This window comes from Lissotriton vulgaris, chromosome 2_1 (assembly GCF_964263255.1).
Source record: "Lissotriton vulgaris chromosome 2_1, aLisVul1.2, whole genome shotgun sequence".
Classification (NCBI taxonomy): Eukaryota; Metazoa; Chordata; class Amphibia; order Caudata; family Salamandridae; genus Lissotriton; species Lissotriton vulgaris.
Genome location: NC_141687.1, coordinates 503,497,977 through 503,521,732, shown reverse-complemented (window position 1 = coordinate 503,521,732; position 23,756 = coordinate 503,497,977). Strand labels below are relative to the sequence as shown.

The 23,756-nt window shown below is 43.7% G+C and overlaps 1 protein-coding gene across 6 annotated transcripts in view; it reads right to left on the bottom strand.

Annotated features, from left to right (window-relative positions):
- SLC39A10 (solute carrier family 39 member 10) overlaps window positions 1-23,756 on the bottom strand; it is a 457,169-nt gene that overhangs the window by 138,287 nt on the left and 295,126 nt on the right. The window lies entirely within an intron of this gene.

Genomic DNA, 23,756 nt, shown 5'->3' with positions numbered 1-23,756 from the left:
ACACAGTATGTTTGCATTAACAGTTCAGGTTTCACATCAAAAAGAAGTTGATCATTGATTTATTCGACCATAGGCTAAAGGGTCGGAGGGAGATTATTGGGAGCGAGACGCACCTTGAGAAGCAGGAATTGAGTAAACGTGCCTAAACACTACTTCCGTTTGAACGGGTGCAAGCCAATTATCCAAGGCTTACAAATTTAAATATATATATAGATATATAGATATATATATATATATATATAGATCTACATATATATCTATATATCTATATTATCTATATATCTCTCCAAACCACAGTTCAATCCGCGAACTGTTCCGCAAATAAGGACACTCCAGCCGGATTTATCGGTCTCTGCGCTTGGTTTATTTTCAGCGCGTACACTCAGTCAACAAACAAACGCGTTTCGGCGTTGCCGCCTTCGTCACTGACGAAGGCGGCAACGCCGAAACGAGTTTGTTTGTTGACTGAGTGTACGCGCTGAAAATAAACCAAGCGCAGAGACCGATAAATCCGGCTGGAGTGTCCTTATTTGCGGAACAGTTCGCGGATTGAACTGTGGGTTGGAGAGATGTTACGCACTCCACCGTGCGTTAAGGAGGCACCCGGGGTAAAGCGGAGCGGCAGATGGTGGATGTGAGTTGTATATATATATATATATTTTTTTTCTTTTATTTAAACTGCATAAGAAAAGTAATTTATATGCTACACAGTCATCTCGAATCATCATACAGTCTGTTTTCAGTATTCATGCTATATTTTAGCACTTGTCACTTTAAATATGGTTGTCCCACAATGCAGTGGTGTCATGAGATCCAGGCATGCCAAGGCCGAAACGCGTAATGACAGACTGTTCAAAATAAATACATAATTTGCACTTAATTACTGTGGTCCATGCTTGTCTGTGCGCCTGGAATAGACGACCGGAGCGGAGTACTTGGATATATCGGCCGGGACAGTTTCCTCGGCCACACACGGACCACCTCTTGATGCTGGGGTACGAGGAGGAGAAACCAAACCAGAAGCTGTAAAGGTCTGAAATCAAACCCTTTCTTTGAAGGATTGACCGCGTGTGCCTCCCGGCAGCATTATCGTCCTCCTATCGGAATTGGCAAAGCTCGAGTCGAAGGCCCGAAAAGCGCTAACAACGATAAGGTAGGACAGTGCAGAGAGTTGGGTTGTGTGTTGTGCGTTTGAGGAAGGGAGTGCGCATTTATCGGAATACTCATTTAACTCAAACCTCAATATAACACATTTTGCAACAAATATGCCCACCGTCGCGCTGCAGGACTGGGAGGCAGCAGCAACGGAAATGTTCATCAACTCGCTCACAAACAGCCAGCAGATACAGGCGGTCAGTGGAACATAAGGAGAAAATGCAAACAACATCGAAGACCTGATGAGAAAGCTAGAGAAACGAATGCGACAAAAGCAGGCAAATGGTTGGAGCATAGATCATTACATCGCTATCCGGATGTGGGAAAAATTCCCAGGGGTTTAAGAATTCCAATTGCCCGAGCTATGAACACCTTAACCCTAACCCCACCATGATGAAAGAATGGGCTGAATGTAACTTGAAGTCCTCAAGGATGCTTGTGCAGATTCTGGTGAAATATGCAGAATCCGAGTTGACTATTGCTACAAAAGCTGTCATTAGCTGAGGAGCTGGATTTTTTACACTAGGACAGTCGTCAAACACTCCGCCCACGAATAGTGAATAACAAATCAGCAAAAAGAGAAATACAAAACTATGCGATAGGAGAAAGGCATGCCCGGAACGAACAAAACAAAAAACAACCTACAGGCAGATGATGACGCAAGTAAATCCAAATTTGGCTGACAATAAAACCATCATCAACCTGGCAAATATTAATCTAAGCAAGGCAGAAACACAACTACAGTAACTAGGTCTATCATATTGCCCGGCGAGCAACTTCAATTAAGCACACACCAGAATGGACGTGTTTACATTTGTTCGCATATTGAAGTTGAAGAAACACCATCTGATGCGCAGTCAAGAGTGTGAAAAAGATAAAATGAATTTGAAACGCATCGAGTCACCAACATAAATTTGACCATCTCAGATTTACCGTTGCTGAAAGAGTGACAGGAACTTCAGAGGGAAAACAAAATACAGAGTTCCCGAAGTGAAAATCAAGGACAAATAGAAATTACAGGTCTGCTCTCAGGTTTCAAAATTAACACAAAATCATCAGCACTAACCATGTTCAAACCAAAATCAACCTTCAACCTAATCACGCACCAAGATTCCAATGATATCTTTAATTGACAAATAACACAAATCAAAAATTTTAATTATCAGGTACAAAGAGCAAAGTCAAAAAAAGAAGCAAACAAAAGTATCAATACCAAAAACTGATGGGCAAGTTACAAAGGAACAACCAAATTGTAATCAGGAATTCAGATAAAGGTGGAAATATCGTCATCTGGCCCAAGGAAGATTATTTGCAGGAAGCTTTGTCACAACTGAATGACAGAGTGTTACAAAAAAAGCAATACTTTAACAGACCGTGCAACATATAATGAATACTGTGCGAAATTGTTAGCAGGGAAAAGTGCAAGCCTTATTACCATGGGCAAATACAAATTCCTCAAAAAGGATAACCCAACAATGCCAGTGATATACTTTATACTTAAGGTCCACAAAAAACTGACTAAACCCCGGGAAGACTGATTGTATCTGCACAAAAAAGTATTTTGGCGAGTACTTCCCAATACGTAGATTACTTTTTACAAGAACATGTGCAGAAATTGCCATCCTACATCAAGGATTCAAGTGACTTTCTCCAGAGATTGAAGGATTTTACCTGGCAAGAGGATTACCTCCTTAGGACATTAGAAGTTATCTCTCTTTATACAAGAATTTATCATAAGGACGGTATAAGGGCACTTGAATATTTCCTAGGTGACAGGTCATTATGGTTGTTGCAACACAGTAAACTGTTAATCAATAAGGTGACATTCTGCCTTAACAATAATTTGTTCATGTTTTAAAATCAAGTCTATCAACAATTGCGTGGAGTTCCCATGGGTGCTAGCTTCTCCCCCAGCTATGCCTGTCTCCACATGGGTTGGTAGGAGGAGCTGGTTCTCAGGGGAACACACAGGACAGTAATGAATGAGATTCATAGATTATGTATTTGTGGTGTGGAGAGGAACCAAGGCAAGTGCTTTGGAATTCGTGTCAATAATCAATAATGACATCAATTTAAATTTTACTGCTACAGTGAATGAAAAACCAGTCAATTTTTTAGATATTCAGTTTTATATTCTAAACAGCAAAATTGGAACTAAAGTATACCGCAAAGAAACAGCTGGCAACACTGTGCTACATGCGACAAGCTTTCACCCTAGGCACTTAATAAAGAGTATACTCTATGGGGAGATGCTCAGGTTAAATAGAATTTGTAGCAACAGGACAGACTTACAAATGGCCCACCAGGCTAGCAAACTCAGATTTCTAGCACAAGCCTACTCGCAAGAAAATGTAGATCTAGCCATCACCAAATCAAAACAGTTGAATAGATTGGATCTGTTAGCAAACACAAAATGCAGAGACTATGTTGGCTGTAAACTACTGTCTGAAATTGACAAACAAGGTGAAGAAGAAGAAAGGAAAGATCTAATCACATTGATACTTGCATTTATTAAACAGGATAAAACATTGCGTAGTATCATCAGATGCAATTTGCTATACGTTTGAAACGATCCTGCTATTGACCACCTCCTCCTCAAAACCTTTCGTTAACGTACAGAAGAGCACCCTCAATCATTAACACACTTGTTAAAAGCAGCCCTGAAATAACTGAAGGTATCACCTGGCTATCACAAAGAAAAGGTTTTTTTAAATGTAAAACTTGCTGAGCGTGTCAAAATTGGGGAAAACTAAACATCATATACAACACCCTTCAGTGACAAAGACTGCAAGATCAATAAGTGTTTGACATGTAAAACAGACAATGTGATATATGTGTTGGAGTGTCTGTGTGGATTAGGCTATGTGGGCAGTACTAAGTTTCAGGAGCACAAACGGATACTCCAACACATTCAGACGATCACTAACCAAGACCCAACTTAACTTGTTGCTCAACACTTAAGAGAGGCATGATAATAATTTGAAACAGCTCAAATATTATTTGCTGGATTCAGTGCCCTCCAACAGAAGAGGGGGCAATAGGGTAGGTGTGGTGAGAAAACTCGAGACTCAATACATTTTGGAATTTGATTTCAAGACTCCAGGGGGACTCAACAATACTGAGGAATTATTTACATGTCTGTAAGTGAAATACTTGACAACAGCCAACGTATCAGATAGGCAATCATCATGCTTAACAGAGTATATAGTACTAATCCGAAAAGTCTTTAAAATAAAATTTGAAAACAGGATTCAGCAATAAGGCTTACACATAAGAAGAGTTGAACTACATATTTATGTAGCCTTCAACAACATCAGCTGCTATACTTCAGTTGGTTTTAACATTAGCACTTCAGCACTTTAGAAAAACTACAAAGGGTGAGATATTGACGCAAAGCACTTTAACTTCAGCACTTTGAACAGGAGCACTTTAACAGACAAACCAATAGTATAACAATGCAAGATGTATTGAATAATATCAGTACTAGTACTTAATTTTTCAGCCTTACAAGAATCAATTGAACTTTCAAGTGCTTGAATAATGAAATAACTTAATTCATTGTATAAGGCATTTTACGCTTGTATTTGAAAAGTTCTGTATTTAAAACATGCTGATTGTATCTGTTCCTGTGACAATTACTCACTGAGTCTTAACAGAAAATGATGTTTTAACAATTACTCGTGCAATAACAAGAAAAAGGAACTTTTCATTTCAATGTTGTTTTTTGTAACGCATTGAAGTATTTTATTTAAACTGCACATGCATGAGAAAAGAAATGTATATGCTATACAGTCATCTCAAATTAATCTAACAGTGTTTTCAGTATTCATGATATATTTTAGCACTTGTCACTTTAAATATGGTTGTCCCATAAAGCAGTGGCATCCTGCGATCAAGGCCTGCAAAGGCCGATAGGAGTAATGACAGACTGTTCAAAATAAATACATAATTTGCGCCTAATTACTGTGGTCCGTGCCTGTTTGTGCGTCTGGAATTGACGACAGGAGCGGAGTACTTGGATATTATATATATAATGCTGGAGACTATCAGAGGAATACATCATTGAATATTTTAAATTTTTTCGTACCTTTGTGGTCTGTACCTGAGAAAGCGGTGGTGATCGTGTTGTGATTCAGGACTGGTTAGTGGAATATATATATATATATATATATATATATATATATATATATATATATAATGAAAAAGCAATACGATTTGATCTCTTGTATCATTTCAATACTGGTAGCAGTTCTTTCGTTCCAGAAAATAAAACAGAATGGTCTTTCAATTACAGCTCCCTCTGGTAACAAGTACTGTAATGTTCTACAGCTATTTTTCTCAAAAAAGCTTCTCTTTTAAAAATTATAGCACAAAGTTTAGAAGCGACAATTTAAAGACCGGCTTCCCCACAAAAAATGCTGCCCTTCAAACCCACCCTCAATTGCATGCATCAAATGAACAACTAACAACCAGGACCCCCAAGCTTACACCCAAAACAAGAGTCAATGTCCCAATCCAGCATGGTCTAGGGTGTCACATGCATCTTCTTCATAAACACACATGCTCAGCCTGGCTGGGCTGTGCATCTCCCCTTGTAGCAAGATTTGTGAATCCACTAGCTGCTATCATTTATGTGGAAGAGATATGTAAAGTTGCCTTCCTCTTGACACCTCAGGACATCATTGGCAGTCTAAGCACGGCTCTGACCTAGAAGGGAGATAAAGGTAATCTGATTGGGCCCTGAAAGAGTTCAATGGAGCAGAAATAGAGCAAGGTAATCGGACCAATTTCATGCACCGCCGCATGTGGGCGCTGCAGGGTGAAGCAAGAGTGACTTGTTCAGCATCAAGCACAGGGTTTGGGCCTTGCAAAAGTTCTGTGGGGTAAGTGCATGTTAAAACCAGGATCATACATGCAGAGATGCAATAGTAATAACAGCAGCTTGTCAAGCTCGAGACCTCTGGCAATGATGACCAGCAGGGAGCCTGCATTATAAACAGGGTAAGGTGCAGGAGGCTGCAACATACAGAGTTCAAGGGGGATGCATGAATCGCTTCCGGGAACTGAACTGAACACACACTTCGTTCACTGTGCAACAGATCCCCCACTGTCCACCAGGTAATAGTAGATCCCAAAGTGAAAACCATACTCTTCCTGGACAACACTCTAAGACCAAAAAATAGGAAGGTTTGCCAGGTTTCAAAGGTATTAATTAGCTTATTGATTATATTAAATGTAATGACAGCACATGACTAATAACCCAGCAGGTCATTGAAGGAAATAACATCTCAATGTTAATAGAGAACATCACCAGATATTTTAGATATGTCTTACTTTGTTCCTCAGAAACAACGCAGGAGAGGAGGACCATCCACACCCTTCTCACAGATCCCATATTGTCGGCAGCTTTAGTCATGCCTTTTTCTGTTGTGTAGTTTCCACTAATCAGTGGGAACTATGTGTTTGTGGAAGACAAACTTAGGATGGTGCTAGACTGATTCCATGCACCTACGCAGGATATGTTGCCCCTTAGACCAGCTAGCTCACAGTGCCACTTGAAGGCTCCCAAACCTAGACAGGGAGCAAACAGTTGTGGCAACTTCTAAACATGACAACCATGTTCCCTCAGGAACCATGGTGACAGACTCAGTCCTTTTGCTCAGACCTTCGTGCTCTATTTCGCTCAGAGAAATATACAAGGAATACATGAAGCAACGTTTTCAATATTTATTGACCAAAGTGATTCTTGTATAGAAAATATGTGCGGCAATGATTGATAAATAAAAAGACAAAAGTTATAATAAGTGTTAGAACAGTGAACAGGATGAAGAGTTCCACCATCTTGCTTATGGAGGCATATGCAACTTTATAACAATCTAGCGTACTCCTACTATGCAAACCCTAGCCTACGTGTCTAGGGTGTAAGTGTATGTTCTGCCAAGAAACCCCTTACTGGACGATCCAATCCAGTTACCTAATGGGTAAGAATGTAGGAACCCATCTTGGTTATGAACTGGACACCCCTCAGGGAGATGTCAGTCAGCTGCTGGGCGAAAGCTTCAGCATGCAGGGACTCCTCGAAGTCGCCTTGGGCTGAGATTGTGATCAAGCTGCCATTGTTTGTATTCCACAGATAGCTGTGTCACCATGTGGACGAAAATAACAAATACATTTGCACAACACACATGAGGACCTTGTACACAATGACAAAGCAATGTGGTAGAGCTCTCATGAAGTTTATTTGTATCAGCAATGTCGGTGTTTCCAAGAAACTAACCCAAGTGAGGCAAATGCAAAAGTGTGTCAAACGTCAATATGGCAAAGTGAAGGCAACTTTAGGAAAAAGCTGTGTCCATGTAAAATGGAACGGGTCCTACTAGGCCTAACTGGGACACATGACATTTCTGGTACTTTTTTGCCCTGTGTATCATAGCTATTCAAAGTGCCATGTTCAGCTGCTTTGTTACTCACACCTTACATTGTCTTACTGCATGCCTAAAGCTCATGCACAGCAAAACACACAAGATGATGGACGGAATGTTGCACAATGTCAAAACATCCACCCCCAGTGACAGATCTGGGTTTAATCCATCGTTATTTTGCTCACCAAGCCACCCCATTTCAGACATGGCCATATGCAAATCAGTCTTGACCCTGTGCCTCATGGGAACAGTCCAGACTGAACTGCCAAGCCATGTCTTCCCTGGACTGGAATCGAACATCCTAGGACCGGTTTCTGGCTATCAGCCTTCATCAGACAGGATAGCTGGACTCCAGTGGCTTAGTGAGCACGGGACCCACATCAGGGCATACCCTTCCCACATAGGGTGAACAACAAAACACACAAGATGATGGACAGAATGTTGCACAATGGCAAAACATTCACCCCCAGTGACAGATCTGGGTTTAATCCATTGTTAATTTGCTCACCAAGCAACTCCAGTTCAGACATGGCCTTATGCAAATCAGTCTTGACCCTGTGCCTCATGGGAACAGTCCAGACTGAACTGCCAAGCCATGTCTTCCCTGGACCGGAATCAAACATCCTAGGACCGGTTTCTGGCTATCAGCCTTCATCAGCCAAGATAGCTGGACTCCAGTAGCTTAGTGAGCACGGGACCCACATCTGGGCATACCCTTCCCACATAGGGTGCACAGCAAAACACACAAGATGATGGACGGAATGTTGCACAATGGCAAAACATTCACCTCTAGTGACAGATCTGGGTTTAATCCATGGTTATTTTGCTCACCAAGCCACCCCAGTTCAGACATGGCTATATGCAAATCAGTCTTGACCCTGTGCCTCATGAGAACAGTCCAGACTGAACTGCCAAGCCATGTCTTCCCTGGACCGGAATCCAGCATCCTAGGACCGGTTTCTGGCTATCAGCCTTCATCAGCTAGGATAGCTTGACTCCAGTGGCTTAGTCAGCACGTCTGGGCATACCCTTCCCACATAGAGTGAACAGCACAACACACAAGATGATGGTCGGAATGTTGCACAATGGCAAAACATTCACCCCCAGTAACAGATCTGGGTTTAATCCATCGTTATTTTGCTCACCAAGCCACCCCAGTTAAGACATGGCCATATGCAAATCAGTCTTGACCCTGTGCCTCATGGGAACAGTCCAGACCGAACTGTCAAGGCATGTCTTCCCTGGACCGGAATCAAACATCCAAGGACCAGTTTCTGGATATCAGCCTTCATCAGCCATGATAGCTGGACTCCAGTGGCTTAGTGAGCACGGGACTCACGTCTGGGCATACCCTTCCCACATAGGGTGAACAGCAAAACACACTAGATGATGGACAAAATGTTGCACAATGGCAAAACATTCACCCCCAGTGACAGATCTGGGTTTAATCCATTGTTACGTTGCTCACCAAGCCACCCCAGTTCAAGCTCATGTACAGCACTCGAGAGCAATGTGACCTGTGCTTTTAACAGAAAGAAGTAACTATGATGATAAAGGAAGCAAAGACACAGAAAGAAGGTAAAGATGGAAAGATGAGTGATAGTAAGAAGAAAGGAGCACAAAGGAGTGACTAGAGAAAGGTGGATGTGACGTAATTTGGGACAGCAAGAAACAGGAGTGCACCATTTAATAAAGTGAAGAAAATAAAGAATCGAAGAGAAGGTAGAAGTGAGGGTAAAATAAGGAGGAAGAATGGAAAAATAAGGGAACAAGGGTATACAGAATGGAGGCAGGAGATGATGGTTGAAGGAGATGGTAGTCAGGAGGACAGAAAAAACGATTGTAGAAATGCCAACGAGTCAGAAGATGGGACTAGAGAGAGAAACAGTGAAATATAGCTGGGAGTAAGAGGAAGAGGGGGAAAAGCTGGATGCAGAGAATGTGATAATGAAAGGAGAAATAGAGAGAGAGAGAGAGAGATAGAGAGATTGCAAAGAAGGGGAGTTAAGAGAAAAATTAAGTTTCACCATAGAAGGAAGGGACAAAGAGACCCAAGAATAAAGAAAAGAAATATGTTTGAGCTGGGAAAAAAGGCGTACCGAGTCAGCATCAGAAATTCATGCCCATTCTCTCCAGTACTATGCTAACATGTAGATCACAACTTTCCATGCCTGGTCTCATCACATCAGTGCACCAAAACATAACGAAGAGTATTTGATATGTATAGCTTTCTTTGCAAATGCTGCATAATTTTACAATTTTTATTTGAAGCTTAACTGGTGACCATTACAAAGCCCCTGGGTCAATTAACAAAATTAAGTGCAGAGATTGGAAAGCCCTCACTCAGCTGCATTCCTCAGGGGCAGTGTTCCAATTGAAGCAATTCTTTGACGAGGAAAAACAGGTAGATGACAATTACTCCTTTCTTTGCTCAAGGATTACTACTATCCTCGACACTCATGCCCCTCTAAAAACTCTCAGCTGTAAGGGTACCAACTCCGCGCCTTGGTTCAATGATAGCTTAAAAGATCTGAAGCAGGAGAATATGGAGACGAGACTATACAGAAACTTTTAAGGAACTCTGGAAAATAAAAGTTCGGGAATACAAGAACCTGATTAAAAAATCAAAAGCCAAATATTACTCCTCCATGTTCTGTAACACCTCCAATAGCTCCAGAAACATCTTTAATATACTGAATAGCGTTACCAACCCGGATTGTGCCAAAAACACTATTGTCCCGTCTCAAGATATTTGTGAGAACCTTGCTGTTTTCTTCAAAGAAAAAAATGAACTTATCATTAAGGATCTAGAAGTCTCACCTGACTCTATCCCTCCCCCCGATCTTAGACCGAGATCCCTAGCGAACCAGCCAGCAGTGCCAAACCTGGATTCAAATGATCTTCTACTTGAGTTCCCATCTCTCACGTATGAGGCCTTCTGTAAACTAGCCAGAAAGATTTCCTCTGGGTCTCCTTTAGACCCTGTTCCACATAAAATATGGAAGGAATTTGAGAGGGAACTTTTTCCTTCCCTTCACTTAATCTGCAACCAATCACTTGCGACTGGGACTGTTCCTGCTCAGTGGAAGCGGGCATTAGTATCCCCTCTGTTAAAAAAGCCCTCTCTCGATCCAGACGGCTCTAAAAACTATCGTCCCATCTCTTTGCTGCCATTCCCAGCTAAAATGGTCGAAAGCTGGGTATAGTAACATCCTCTCTAATCATCTGGAACGCTATCAACTTCTTGACGTTGATCAATTTGGCTTCCGGCCCGCCCATGGAACCGAGACCGCCCTATTCACCGCTATGGACGAGCTTCAGAGGCGTGCAGACAGAAGGCAGGCAGCGTTCCTGATCCTGCTTGATATGTCTGCCGCCTTTGATACTGTGAACCACGACATTTTGTTGAAGCGGTTGCTTGAGGCGGGAGTAAGAGGATCGGCTGTACAGTGGTTCCATTCATTTCTGCAGGATAGGCAGTAGGCGGTGTCTATTCCCCTCTTTCAGTCGGCTTTCACTTTGATCTCGCATGGGGTCCCCAGGGCTCTGCAATTAGCCCAATTCTTTTTAATCTGTACCTCAGACCGTTGATCACGCTAATTAAAAGCTTTAATATTAAAATTGTCAACTACGCCGACGACACGCAATGATCCTCTCCCTGGAGGGAGAAGACTCCATTTCAGCTGAGGTCTTCCACAACTGTTTGTGTGACACCTCTCGCTGGCTAAAGGACAACTCCCTCCAGTTCAACGCAGGAAAAACGGAGGTACTTTTTAGCGCTGGTACTAAGATTCCTCGGCCATTCCCAGATAACTTCTGGCCCCCTGAAACTGGGACCACAGTTCGGCCGGTGGAAACAATCCGCAACCTTGGGGTTATGCTGAACCAGAGACTCAGTATGGAGACGCACATTCAAAAGACTACTGCTTGTTGTTTTGCCATCCTCCGATCCCTAAGGAAGGTACTGCCTCTCCTTTACACTCATGCACGTGCCCAGGTGGTAAGATGTACCATCCTTAGTCGACTAGACTATTGCAATGCCCTTTTGCTGGGATCCCCTGGGTTTCTGCTGGATAGGCTCCAAAGAGTCCAATCAGCAGCTGCCAAACTGGCCTTGGGGCTTCCTAGAAGAGCAAACGGATCGTCCTCACTGAGCAAACTCCACTGGTTACCGGTGAGGCAGAGAGTACAATTCAAGCCCTATGTATAGCGTTTAGGGCACTTCATGGAATTGGTCCTGCCTCCCTCCAATCGAAATTTGCTTGGTACACTCCAGCCAGGCAGCTTTGTTCTTCTGAAGCCAAGCTGGTAGTGGTTCCCAGATTCAAGAAGGTCAGATCCGGAGGTAGATCCTTCGTGGTAGCAGCTGCCAAGCACTGGAATACGCTCCAATCCGAAATTAGGCACATCTCTGAACTTCTCCCCTTTAGGAGAAGCATTAAAACTTGGCTATTCCCCAAAACAACTGTCTGATAACTCTGCTGTTTTCACTTTCCTGCCCCCATCGGATCCAGTGAGCGCCAGGATGCCTGCAATGTTGACAGTGCACTTAACAAATGCCTAAAATAAATAAATAATAAATAAATAAGCAGCTTGCAATCCTTAAATGTCATATTCCCTTATTAAAATAACAGCCACTAATCACTCTATAAGTGCTGCCGACACTTCTAATTTTTCAAACCCCTTTACACAACAGGAGAAAGAAAAGGAATCAAATGTTCACCTGTAAACTATAATAACACAACGGTTTTCCTTTTTAGGTCTCGCTGGTGTTAGCAGCGCGAAGCGCTGCGTCCAGCGAAAGACCTATTGTTGTCGATTTGCCGGGAATGTTGGACAGGGGATGGGTACACGCTTTCCCTCGGCGATTTCACCTCGTGGATGCGCATGTCCAGCCCTGCGCCGTCCACATCTCCAGTCCCACATTTCCAGCAAGTCAGCCTCTCGCCTCTCTCAATCGCGCGCGCACACACACAGCCACACTCACGCATGCACACACACACACACGCAGGCACACACACGCAGGTATACACACACACACACACACACACACACCCTACAACTAAGCCCCATCCGCCCCACTCACCGGGCTACAGACTCCGTCACACGGGGCTTCCCTCACTTGCATCGGCGGCCTCTGCTCCTCCTACGTGCCTACAGCGTTTCACAGCCTCCCCTGGGGCGGGACGTCCGCCTTCTAGTCCAGTCACTTTGTGGACGCAGGCTTCCCACAGAAGGCGGAAGTCCTGCCCCAGGGGAGGCTGGGAAACGCTGTAGGAGGCATACGAGTGCTGGAATCTCTGGGACAACAAATCGGGCGCTCCCGCTTTACATCCCCCATGTGCCAAGTCCTCTTGTTTCTTTTAGATGCTTTTTTGCTTTCGTCCACTGCCTGGCTGTCAGATTTGCTTCCCACCCCCTCCCTTTTTGCTGTTACGTATTTCCTGTGCCTGCCTATGTGTTGCTCGAGTGTCGAAAGCCCCGGAATGGAGCCGCCACTGTCCGGAGGAGAAGCCAACTGGGAGAGGGTGAGGCCTGTTGTGCAGGGCTACACTGGTGACTGAAAAAACAGGTGAACAGACAGAAAGGGAATCTATTCACTGTTGTATCCAGCTTCCCACCCGGAGGGGGCCCAGGGCGGAAGACGAGTGTATTGTAACCCACTAGGGCACCCCAGCTTTCTTCGCTCACTGGTAGTAAGACTTGCAAGGTCCCCTTTGTTTCTCAAATCTGATGGTGGCACAGGATTAGTCGTCTTTCGGTGGGGATGGAATGAACTGAGCTAGGGACGTCTCACCTCACGCCAGCTATCTGGGTCTGCGGTCTCACCTTGAAATCATGAGTATGGTGGGAGACTGAAGCTTGCTCTGCCTGGGCAGTGATCTCATCCTAGTGCTTACCCACCAGCTCGGGAGGATGCGAGTTTGAGTGTGGGTATTCGAAGGACGGGGGTGTCTTAAGTGTCATCTGCTTCTGGTGGGCAGGGATTTTGTATTTTAGCAGTCCTTCAAGCAACGATGGAAAGAGTGGTCTCTGCAGTCGGTTGTGGAGGTGGGGAACATACTTCCTTAGTTTGGGGAGCAGCGTAGACATGCTAGCGTTCCCTGGCGGGTAGGAGTAGAAGTGTTCTTCCCTGGTAGTTTTCCTATTGGATCCCACTAGCCAGGTATCTGTTAACTCTGCATACACGTACTCACACCGGCTTTTGATGTACAGAAGCAGGTGCATACTAACTTGCTTACTCTACCCCTTGAGGTGGGATGATGTAGGGGTTGGGGTTCAGTCAGTAACCTGTTAGCTGGCGATGCTACTTATTCCCAACAAAAAATATTGCATAAAGCTGCTAAACAAAAGGAGTACTAGCTCTCCCTTTCTCTAATTCTGGCTTCTTTTCTTATCTTTCTTTATAAATGTTATTTCAAACATAAAGACATTTTAGGAGCTACTAACTCGTGGCACTAAGTGTTACATCTAGCTATGCCAAAAAAGCTTAAATGTATTTGGATTGCTCGTTCCGGAATTTGCTCACCTGGAATAGTGCCTGGGATGAGAGATACGCTGGGGTTCACCTGCCACCTTTTGTTTTTCACCGATAAGCTCTGTCTAAAGCATTTGTCACTTGCAATCCCTTGCGCTTTTATGATGGAGCAGATGGGATTGAGTGGGGTGATGGTCACTTCCCAGCTCTGCCTTGAGGGTAACAGGTTTGCCATCTGCTGACTCGTTCTTGGGTGGGGTAGGTTTGTCGGCTCTACCTTAAGCGGGGAAGTATTGTGCTGTCAACCTTTGTCTCTTGAGAGGAATGGTTATGCCACCTTTCGGCTCTGCATTGAGGGTGAGGGGAACGGGGTTGTCCCCCTTCAACTTTATATTTAGGGGAAGAAGCATGTCACCTGCTGGTTTTGCCTCGAGGGGAGCGGGATGGAATATGTCTTCCCTTCTTTGAAGTGGATGCGAATGGAGCTGTCACCTGCCGTCTTCACTTTAATCAATTATTTTATTTTAGGGAAAATCAGGGGAGAAATGGTTTATTTATCATCTTGCATCACATTGGGTCATATGTTAATTTCTTGGTCCTTTTCCATCTCAATTGGAACCTGTGGAGGGCCTAGAGACAGACTTGAACTATGGCAGAATTACCTTGGATGGTTACCAGAAGCGTCTGTTAGGGATCTTGAATAGTCCCCTTTTGCCTCTGTTATATTTAGATTATATTGTTTTCTCATTGCTTTTTTGCCTGGGTATTCTGTGAGTCAGGTTGAGCTTGCTTTCCTTATTGTTGGATACACAAAAACGGCTGACTTCTTTGGATATATTTTAAGGTTAATGGGGCTTGTTAATGCTGATCATGCAGGTGCCTGCCTGTTGATGGGACAGCTGTGGGCATGTAAGTAGTGTGTGTAGTGGTTGTGGAAATTTGAGTTCTGAGAATCTTTTAAGGGCTATGTTTTTTCTGTTTTGTTACTTATTAATATTGCCCGAAATATGTCATGTAAACTGCGTTTTTGTCTGTGGAAAAAATGTATATATCAGTTTCATTACAAAACACAATATGTGAGATAGAAGCAGCGCTCCCATCTCAGAAATGCTTTTCTATAAGGACCTGGGAATGTGACCATTATTGCATTAGAGCAATTTATGTGTCAAGATGCCTTTATCAGAAGATTGTCTGAAAATTGTGCTATTTGGTCACATTTATTTTCGCTAGTAGGACCTATATAATTTAACATTTGTAAACAGCGAATGTAGTAATGGCTTAGGTGCGCTTTTCATACTCAATGCTATTTTGTTGTTATAAGAACGTTTAGTTCAGTTTGACAAATCTGCAGTACATTTGCCACTCATTTGAATCATTCAATAAGGTATGTGTTTACATTTTTGTGCAGATGGGGGGGTGCGGTTAAGGTAGCTCCCTTAGGAATGTACCTCTCCCACCTGCACAGCGCTTGTGCTGTGCTTGTGAAATTTATTGTATTTAATATACATTTTAACAAGCATTTAAGATGTAATAGGTCTTGCCGTTGATTAAGTTAAAGCCACTTGCTTTGCTAATGGTATTGTATAGCTAAGCAAATGGCTTTAACTTTATAAAAGGCGAGACCTATTGCATTTTTAATGCTTGTTTTTTTGCCATGGTGGTGGGTGGAGGGGAAGGGCAAAGGAGGCGGTCGTAGCCATAACGTCAGTTGGTAAGCATGCTGCAAGCAGACTTTGCGTCCGATATGTGTTTTCTTTGATCAGTATCACTGAAGTAGACATGCATGTACAATGTTTCTGTGGTGGAACAGGTTGCTCTTGCTCACTGGGCACATAAGTGACGATAATGTCCTCCACAGACATGCAGAGAAATGGGATGTACAGCAGTGGAGAACTCACTTGTCACCGATACGAACTGTCAACTCATTCTCTTCCATTTCAGCCCAGTGCTATACATAAACAGTGAAAGGACAAATGACCAGCGGAGCTCTGGCTCCAGACTAGACCACCTAGAAGAAAACAAGTTACTTACCTGTAACTTTGGTTCCCCAGTATTGGTAACTTTCATAGTTTCCCATGCTTTGTATCATTCCCCGTCGTCGGACTGGGAGTCTCGGTAATAAAAAAATACCATAGTAGTAGGTACAAAAAGAGAAAGGAAAGGCCTAGGCCTCATTCCCTTTTGTAACATATCAGTCTCTTTTTGTAAAAGAGACCAAACTCTAGGCATCAGCCAATCAGAAGAGCCTCACCCTTAGAACCTTCCTGAAGGAACCTCAGAGCCTCAGATTTTCTACCGCACGTTGTGCTAGGGAGTCTCCATTGAGCTCTGCTCTATTTTCAACTCTTTCTAAATCATTTCTACAGCTATTTCTTCAGGATTTTCTTCAGAATTCTTCAGGAAACTCTTTTTTCATCAAGATGTCTGAGGTTGAGAAGAAGAAAGCACTTTTCAAGCCCTGTTCCTCCTGTGGGAAGAAAAGGCTTTTTGTGGAGGAAAAACACAAGGATTGCATCTACTGCCTTTATCCAGATCACAAGGCAGAGGACTGTAAGATTTGCCGCACTCTCTCCACCAAGACCTTGAGAGATCGTGCTGGAAGGCTTCTTACATGGTTGCAGAGGCAGAAGGAAAGGAAACATGGAGCTCACTGGGCACATAAGTGACGATAATGTCCTCCACAGACATGCAGATAAATGGGATGTACAGCAGTGGAGAGCTCACTTGTCACCGATACGAACTATCAACTCATTCTCTTCCATTTCAGCCCAGTGCTATACATAAACAGTGAAAGAACAAATGACCAGCGGAGCTCTGGCTCCAGACTAGCCACCTAGAAGCTCTATCTAGAGAATGATACCTATTGCTGTAACCATGCAAAAACACAGAGGATATTAGCCAAGGAATATCCTGTGCTCTGAAAGGCCTGGACCTGCCCCACTGTGCTAATAGCAGTGGAAGGATATTAATTTTGACATGCACGATAAGGATACTTCATTTTGACTGTCAATGGTCTTGATCAGCTGTTTGCCTTGTCAGAAATCATTTCGGAAAATATGTGAATTATCATCAAATCAGTTTCAGAATGCATATAAGGAAGAACATGGTTTTTCCTGCGCTAACAGTGGAGCAAAAGTAATAATGACTGATTGGCATGCCAAGCCCCTGAAATCAACAGGAACACAAGATTCAAGTTAAAACCTTTGTCTATGAGTAACACCATAGCCTCATCGAATGAAATGCAAAGAACGACAGAAGTTGGTAATAATATCCCACAGCCACAAACCCCTTCATCATTAGAGACCCACAGTCAATAAGAATGTAGATACAATATTCCTCCCACCTGGCTCAAGGGGGGTGGCAATTCGCTTTTATTAAGCATTTTTTAATTGAATGTTTTATCAATAAAGTAAACACCTGTGGATGCGACAAGAAAGGATATAAATACAGTATATCAGAACACTGTATATCAAGCACAAGTCAGACATTCAGTTTCAGGTTCGAAGGCACCATAGTAAGCAAGATGCCACATCCACTATGACCCAAAATATCACTGTGAGTCTAGTACAATCAATAGGGCATGATCGAACCAAATTAACAAAGAAATGTGCATATAGGTAACTACATGATTTGAAAATGAACAAAATGTGAAGTCTGAGGGAGTGAAGAACCTCATGCGTCACATCGTTCACCCCGGATTCAGCCCGCGTTAAGAAAATCATCTTAAAGCATTGGGCTATCCTTGGTACAGGTGACTTGAGCATTCCTAGGCTGGCCTACAAACGGACACGCAAACTCAAAGAAATCCTGGAACACACTAGACCTAAACCAGGCAGATCAACCACACAGCCGACCCTTTGGGGGCTTCCTCCTGTAACCGGCCACCATCCATGTGGTGCATGCACAGTGTGTAAACAGACTAATGTGACCAAGGAGATTTGTTTCTCCGCAATTTCAAGTGGACCCTTATCCGCCACACTAACTGCAATACGCCACAGTGTATTTATATGTTAACCTGTCCCTGCGGCCTGAGGTACATCGACATGACCATGAGAACAGCCAAGACCCGCATAACCAAACACAAAAGCAACATCAGATGCCAAAGGGTCACAACAAGACTATACACACATTTTAAAAACCTCAAACACCCCCCCCCCCCCGACACCCTTCGATGGGTAATTCTGGAATCCCACCAGCAGATCACACAGCCATCATTTTTCAGGATTGAACAGAGGTGGGAGCACAGACTCTCGACCCACCGGGTAGGGCACAATGACCAGGGCCGGACTGGGAACCAAAACGGCCCTGGCAAAGTGCTCGGCCCACCCCTCCCCAAGGAGGGCAAGGGGTTGGGGGTGCCGCCGAGCTCTTTGCCAGGGTCGGTTTTCTGCCAATTTTGTTACAGGGACGATTTTGCAGCTATGCTGCAAAAACGGCCCTGTAGCAAAAACAGCCCCCAGGTGCCCAAAACCGGCCCCACCAGCGCGGCCCACCAGGGGATTGCACGGTGCCCGCTACGGCCAGTCCAGGCCTGTCAATGATGACATCCCCTGGGGGTCACTGATTTAACCATACCACACCATGTACTGTTCATCATACCACATCCTCTGGTGTGATTTTCCTCATGGCGGGATCCATTTCCCTAGTAACATGCCAATACCACTAGTCATAATAGCTTGTGTCTAGACATCTACTAAGTGTTGACTAGTCTGCCACCCTTGCAACACCTACCTCCCATCCCTCCTGTCCCCTTTTATTGGTAATATCCTCTACATCACCACATTCCTACATCGCCCCTGTTGCTATTGCCCCACCTTAATACCCATTCGCTCCTTTCTCAGGTACAGCCATACCATGCACACACCCGATACCATCCGCCAATTTGGGCTCACCGTTCCCCTTGTCTCCAGTGACTAAATCATTTTTACCAGCTTCCCTACACTGCTGCTGTGGCTTGGGAGTACTTTGAATTATTCAAATATGACACATCGCGCATATAATTACTTCACTGACCTTCCCTCAGATGGTTGCATAGATATGCTTTCCCCAGGAGAGGCTAACACCCTGTTATTACTTGGGTTGCCCCTTTTAATCTGGTTCGTCTAACCATTACTGTCACATTAGCAGTCATCTCCAAGATGGCGGCCCTTTTAGACAGCACTACAGTAGTCTTACAACTATGCTTAATGGATCTCGCTACACGCCACATGACACACAAGTAGTTTCGCGAGGCCAAGCACACCTAGTGATATCTAGAGTACCCTGCACCGGTGTCCTCCACCATCCCGGTTCCGGTTACAAGGTAGGTCAGGGACATCGTGTTCACTGAGCACAGGTAAGTGGGGGCTCCTTGCAATCTCCATGTCCCCACCCCCATCGGGCATTTGACTGACTAAGGAAGCCGAGTGTTGGTGTCTCCAGTACCTTCAATATTGCTGCGTGGCGGCCCAGTGCAGCCTTCCACCCCCGCTTGGCGGCATCTCGTGGGGATGGGCACTGTAGTGGGTGTTACGCTATGGTCTACCCGAGCGGACTTCACACCATGAGTGTCCCGTCACCGGGGGTTGACCACCACTAGGGTCCCTTCGGCCAGCACTGGTTCTTCCTCTGGCATTTTAGGGACCTGGGAGTGCACCACTGGTGCTCCCCTACATTTTCTTGCCCTTTGCTGGTTTCTACCGCCATAGCAGTTCTGCTCCTCTTTCTGAACAGAGGTGTTTCCACTTTTAGCCACATCCGTATGTCTATCTTCCATCCCTTATTCCCCAGGACACACATTGGTGTCTACATAAACTGTCGGACTCCGTTGCAGGCCCCTATAGGCAGCAAGTGTGGTGAACCTCTTCCATTTCTGTTTTGCAATGCCTAACTATTGTTTACTATGAATGTCTTACAGTATTAAGTTTTTAAGATAATGTACCTGTCATGAATACCTGAATTCCACTACAAGACTGTAGCATGATTTTGATTATATCACCAACACGGTATTGAGCATGGGTGCACCAACACTTTATCCTGATTACACACCCTCTCATCTGAGTAAATTGTACGCTACGCTGAGGTTTTTATTTACCATGTTCTTCTGTTTTCACATTTAGGGTACCGTCCTGACTACATGGTAGGTAGGTTCCCACTTATGTTGTGTAGATAGTTATGTTTGGTCCTGATGAAGTGCTTTGATATTCCTGATGCTTGAAGCACGAAACATGTTGACCTTTAGAGAGTAGAGCATACACAGCTAGAAACCTTAGATATAGTTTACTGTCACTCTTCCTGTTTTTACTCAGGCAGTTTACCTTCCAGAATAAAATTTCACTAGGACTAACTGACCTATTTTAATTCACTCTCTCACATCTACACACACTAGGCCCCTCACCCCCACTGCACCCACCGGAAGAACAAAAGATCCCCGCCAAAGAGCCTCGTATTGTGTGCCCGTCAGGTATTGCAGCGCCAACCTGACAAGGGGCAGGCTCATATGATGAAGCATAACACCTAGCTTGCTAGGTGTGTGAAAGCTCTAGTTCCAACAAGGGAACCCCCCCCCCTCCTGTTTTCCCAGTGTGTGGCGTTTACCCCCCACTGATATTTTCCCGTTATTTACACAGTATTAGTCATGAAAATTAGTAGACACAGCCAGTATCTGAAAGGCACTGTTGGAAAGACTGATTTGTGTTTTATTCAAAAGAGTGGAAGGCTTGAGTCAGATTATTTGAAATCAATGAAGCTCTTTAAGTCCTAATCTCTCTCTCAATAAAGTGCTGCATTCACAAATAGCATTACCAGCTCAAGTGCTGATTTAAGCCATACTATACTTTTAATTATCGCTATTCTGAAATCAAATGCAAGATAGTGAAATTAGAATAGTTCTTGACTGAAACTCTGACATCAGACCAAGATAGTCTTGAAATCGATTCACTAGCTTCTTGTGGAACAGATTTCCTTTCAAAGCATCTACAGCAAGTGTTAGACCTGTCACCATTAGGATGTTCTACCCCTACGTTTTTTGCCTTCACCCCTCCTATGTTTGCTGATTTATCTTTGTCGGCCTTTGGACTCTGTGAACTTTACATCTGCTGACCAGTACAAAAATGCTAGTGCTCTCGCCTTTAAAAATTGTAAAATTGGCTTGAACCCAATTGGCAAATTTAGTTTACTGGTAAGCCCCTAGTAAAGTGATACTACACGTTCCCAGGTCCTGAACATTAAATGCTACTAGTGGGCCTGCAGTACTTATCGTGCCACCCACTTAGGTAGACCTTTTATACATGTCTTAGGCCTGCCTCTGCAGCCTGTGTCTGTAGTTTTAAACTGCTATTTAGAAATGGCAAAATAAACCTTTTGCCAGGCCTAAACCTTCCCTTTTAAAATATTTAAGTCACTGCAAAGGTAGGCCATACACAGCCCATGGGACAAGGTGCAGTGCCTTTAAAAAGTTGGACATGTACACTTAAGTTGTATAGGTCCTGGTAATGACCAACAACAACATTATTTTTTCACTACTGGCAGGCTTACCTCTCCCATAGGATAACATTGGGTTCCCTTATTACATTTAATATGTGGTAACTTTCAATTGGGAATAGATCCGAATGTAGAGTTTGGGGTGTAAAGAATTGTACTTTAATGATCTCTTAAAAGGTGAAGTCAGATTTTAAGTCACAATTTTCAAAATGCTACTTTTACAAAGTTGTGAAACAGTGAAGGTATCGGATCCTACATCTGACCAGCCCGGATCTCAACAATAGGAAAAAACAGAACAAGGTGGCTGGACAGGATTATTCACAAAGCCATTCCCCAATCACACAGCCAATATGTACCGTGTGACCACTGGATTTGTATTCCAAACAAATTTATTTTCTTTTTCACATAATTTCCACAAACTATTTGGAAACACAGGCACAAACAGAACCACTATCAGATCGAAAGGTTCATATATACAGTATCTACAAACATACACATTTACAAATTTGCAACAGTGAATTAAGCAAAATTGGTTGAAAACACCAAGAAAAACATTAGAATATATAATGGTCCAATTGAATTGCAATTATATACAGTGCAAAAAATTAATACATAAACAACAAAAAAGCACCAGTCCTAGGAACTAAAAAAACCAAAAGACAGGCGGGTTTGAGATCGAAAAACCAAGCCTGCCTGTCTGCAAGAGCCTGTGGTATGATGTTTTTATGGGGTTGCAACGCTAGTGTCCAGAATTGTGATGTAATTTACATCCTAGCGGCACCCTTTATTGTTGCCACAGGGTGGTAGTGTCGACGCGTTTCGAACCTGGATGTTCAAGGTTCTCTTCAGGACAGGGACTGGGGGAAAGATTCTGCACGAGGGCACAAAGATTGCCGTGGTGTAGGTATAGTGTAGTTCGCAGTCAACCCTGCAGTATGTGCAGAACAGGACTGAGGGCGTGTGCCTTCGAAGAGCGTTCAAGTATGGAGGCAGCTCACATTTATGGCGCAGTAGTGAAGGACTGAGTCTGAGACGCACGGAGCATAAGGCGCCAGGACACTGAACCCAATTCAGGCCGGCAGGCGGAGTTGGTCCGTTGTTTAAAGGAATTGTTCCAGCCTCAATTCAATCGGTATTATTCGAGTCAATCGCTCTCTCCAAATAACATGTAGTCTGTATGACATGTTGTTCCAGCCTCAATTCAATCGGTATTATTCGAGTCAATCGCTCTCTCCAAATGACATGTAGTCTGTAGACTACAGACTACATGTCATTTGGAGAGAGCGATTGACTCGAATAATACCGATTGAATTGAGGCTGGAACAATTCCTTTAAACAACGGATCAACTCCGCCTGCCGGCCTGAATTGGGTTCAGTGTCCTGGCGCCTTATGCTCCGTGCGTCTCAGACTCAGTCCTTCACTACTGCCCCATAAATGTGAGCTGCCTCCATACTTGAACGCTCTTCGAAGGCACACGCCCTCAGTCCTGTTCTGCACATACTGCAGGGTTGACTGCGAACTACACTATACCTACACCACGGCAATCTTTGTGCCCTCGTGCAGAATCTTTCCCCCAGTCCCTGTCCTGAAGAGAACCTTGAACATCCAGGTTCGAAACGCGTCGACACTATCACCCTGTGGCAACAATAAAGGGTGCCGCTAGGATGTAAATTACATCACAATTCTGGACACTAGCGTTGCAACCCCATAAAAACATCATACCACAGGCTCTTGCAGACAGGCAGGCTTGGTTTTTCGATCTAAAACCCGCCTGTCTTTTGGTTTTTTAGTTCCTAGGGCTGGTGCTTTTTTGTTGTTTATGTATTAATTTTTTGCACTGTATATAATTGCAATTCAATTGGACCATCATATATTCTAATGTTTTTCTTGGTGTGTTCAACCAATTTTGCTTAATTCACTGTTGCAAATTTGTAAATGTGTATGTTTGTAGATACTGTATATATATGAACCTTTCGATCTGATAGTGGTTCTGTTTGTGCCTGTGTTTTCAAATAGTGTGTGGAAATTATGTGAAAAAGAAAATAAATTTGTTTGGAATACAAATCCAGTGGTTGAGGTTCCGTGACAATCGTAAGTGGTGTTTTCGACTCGCACGAATATGGTCGAGTCTGGTATCTATGAACCGCAAATGACGAGTTTAGTAAGTGTGCGCAGTTTCGCTGTGCTAACTTAAACCGTTAGTTTGTTATGTGGGTTTTTCATCTGTACCCACGGGTTC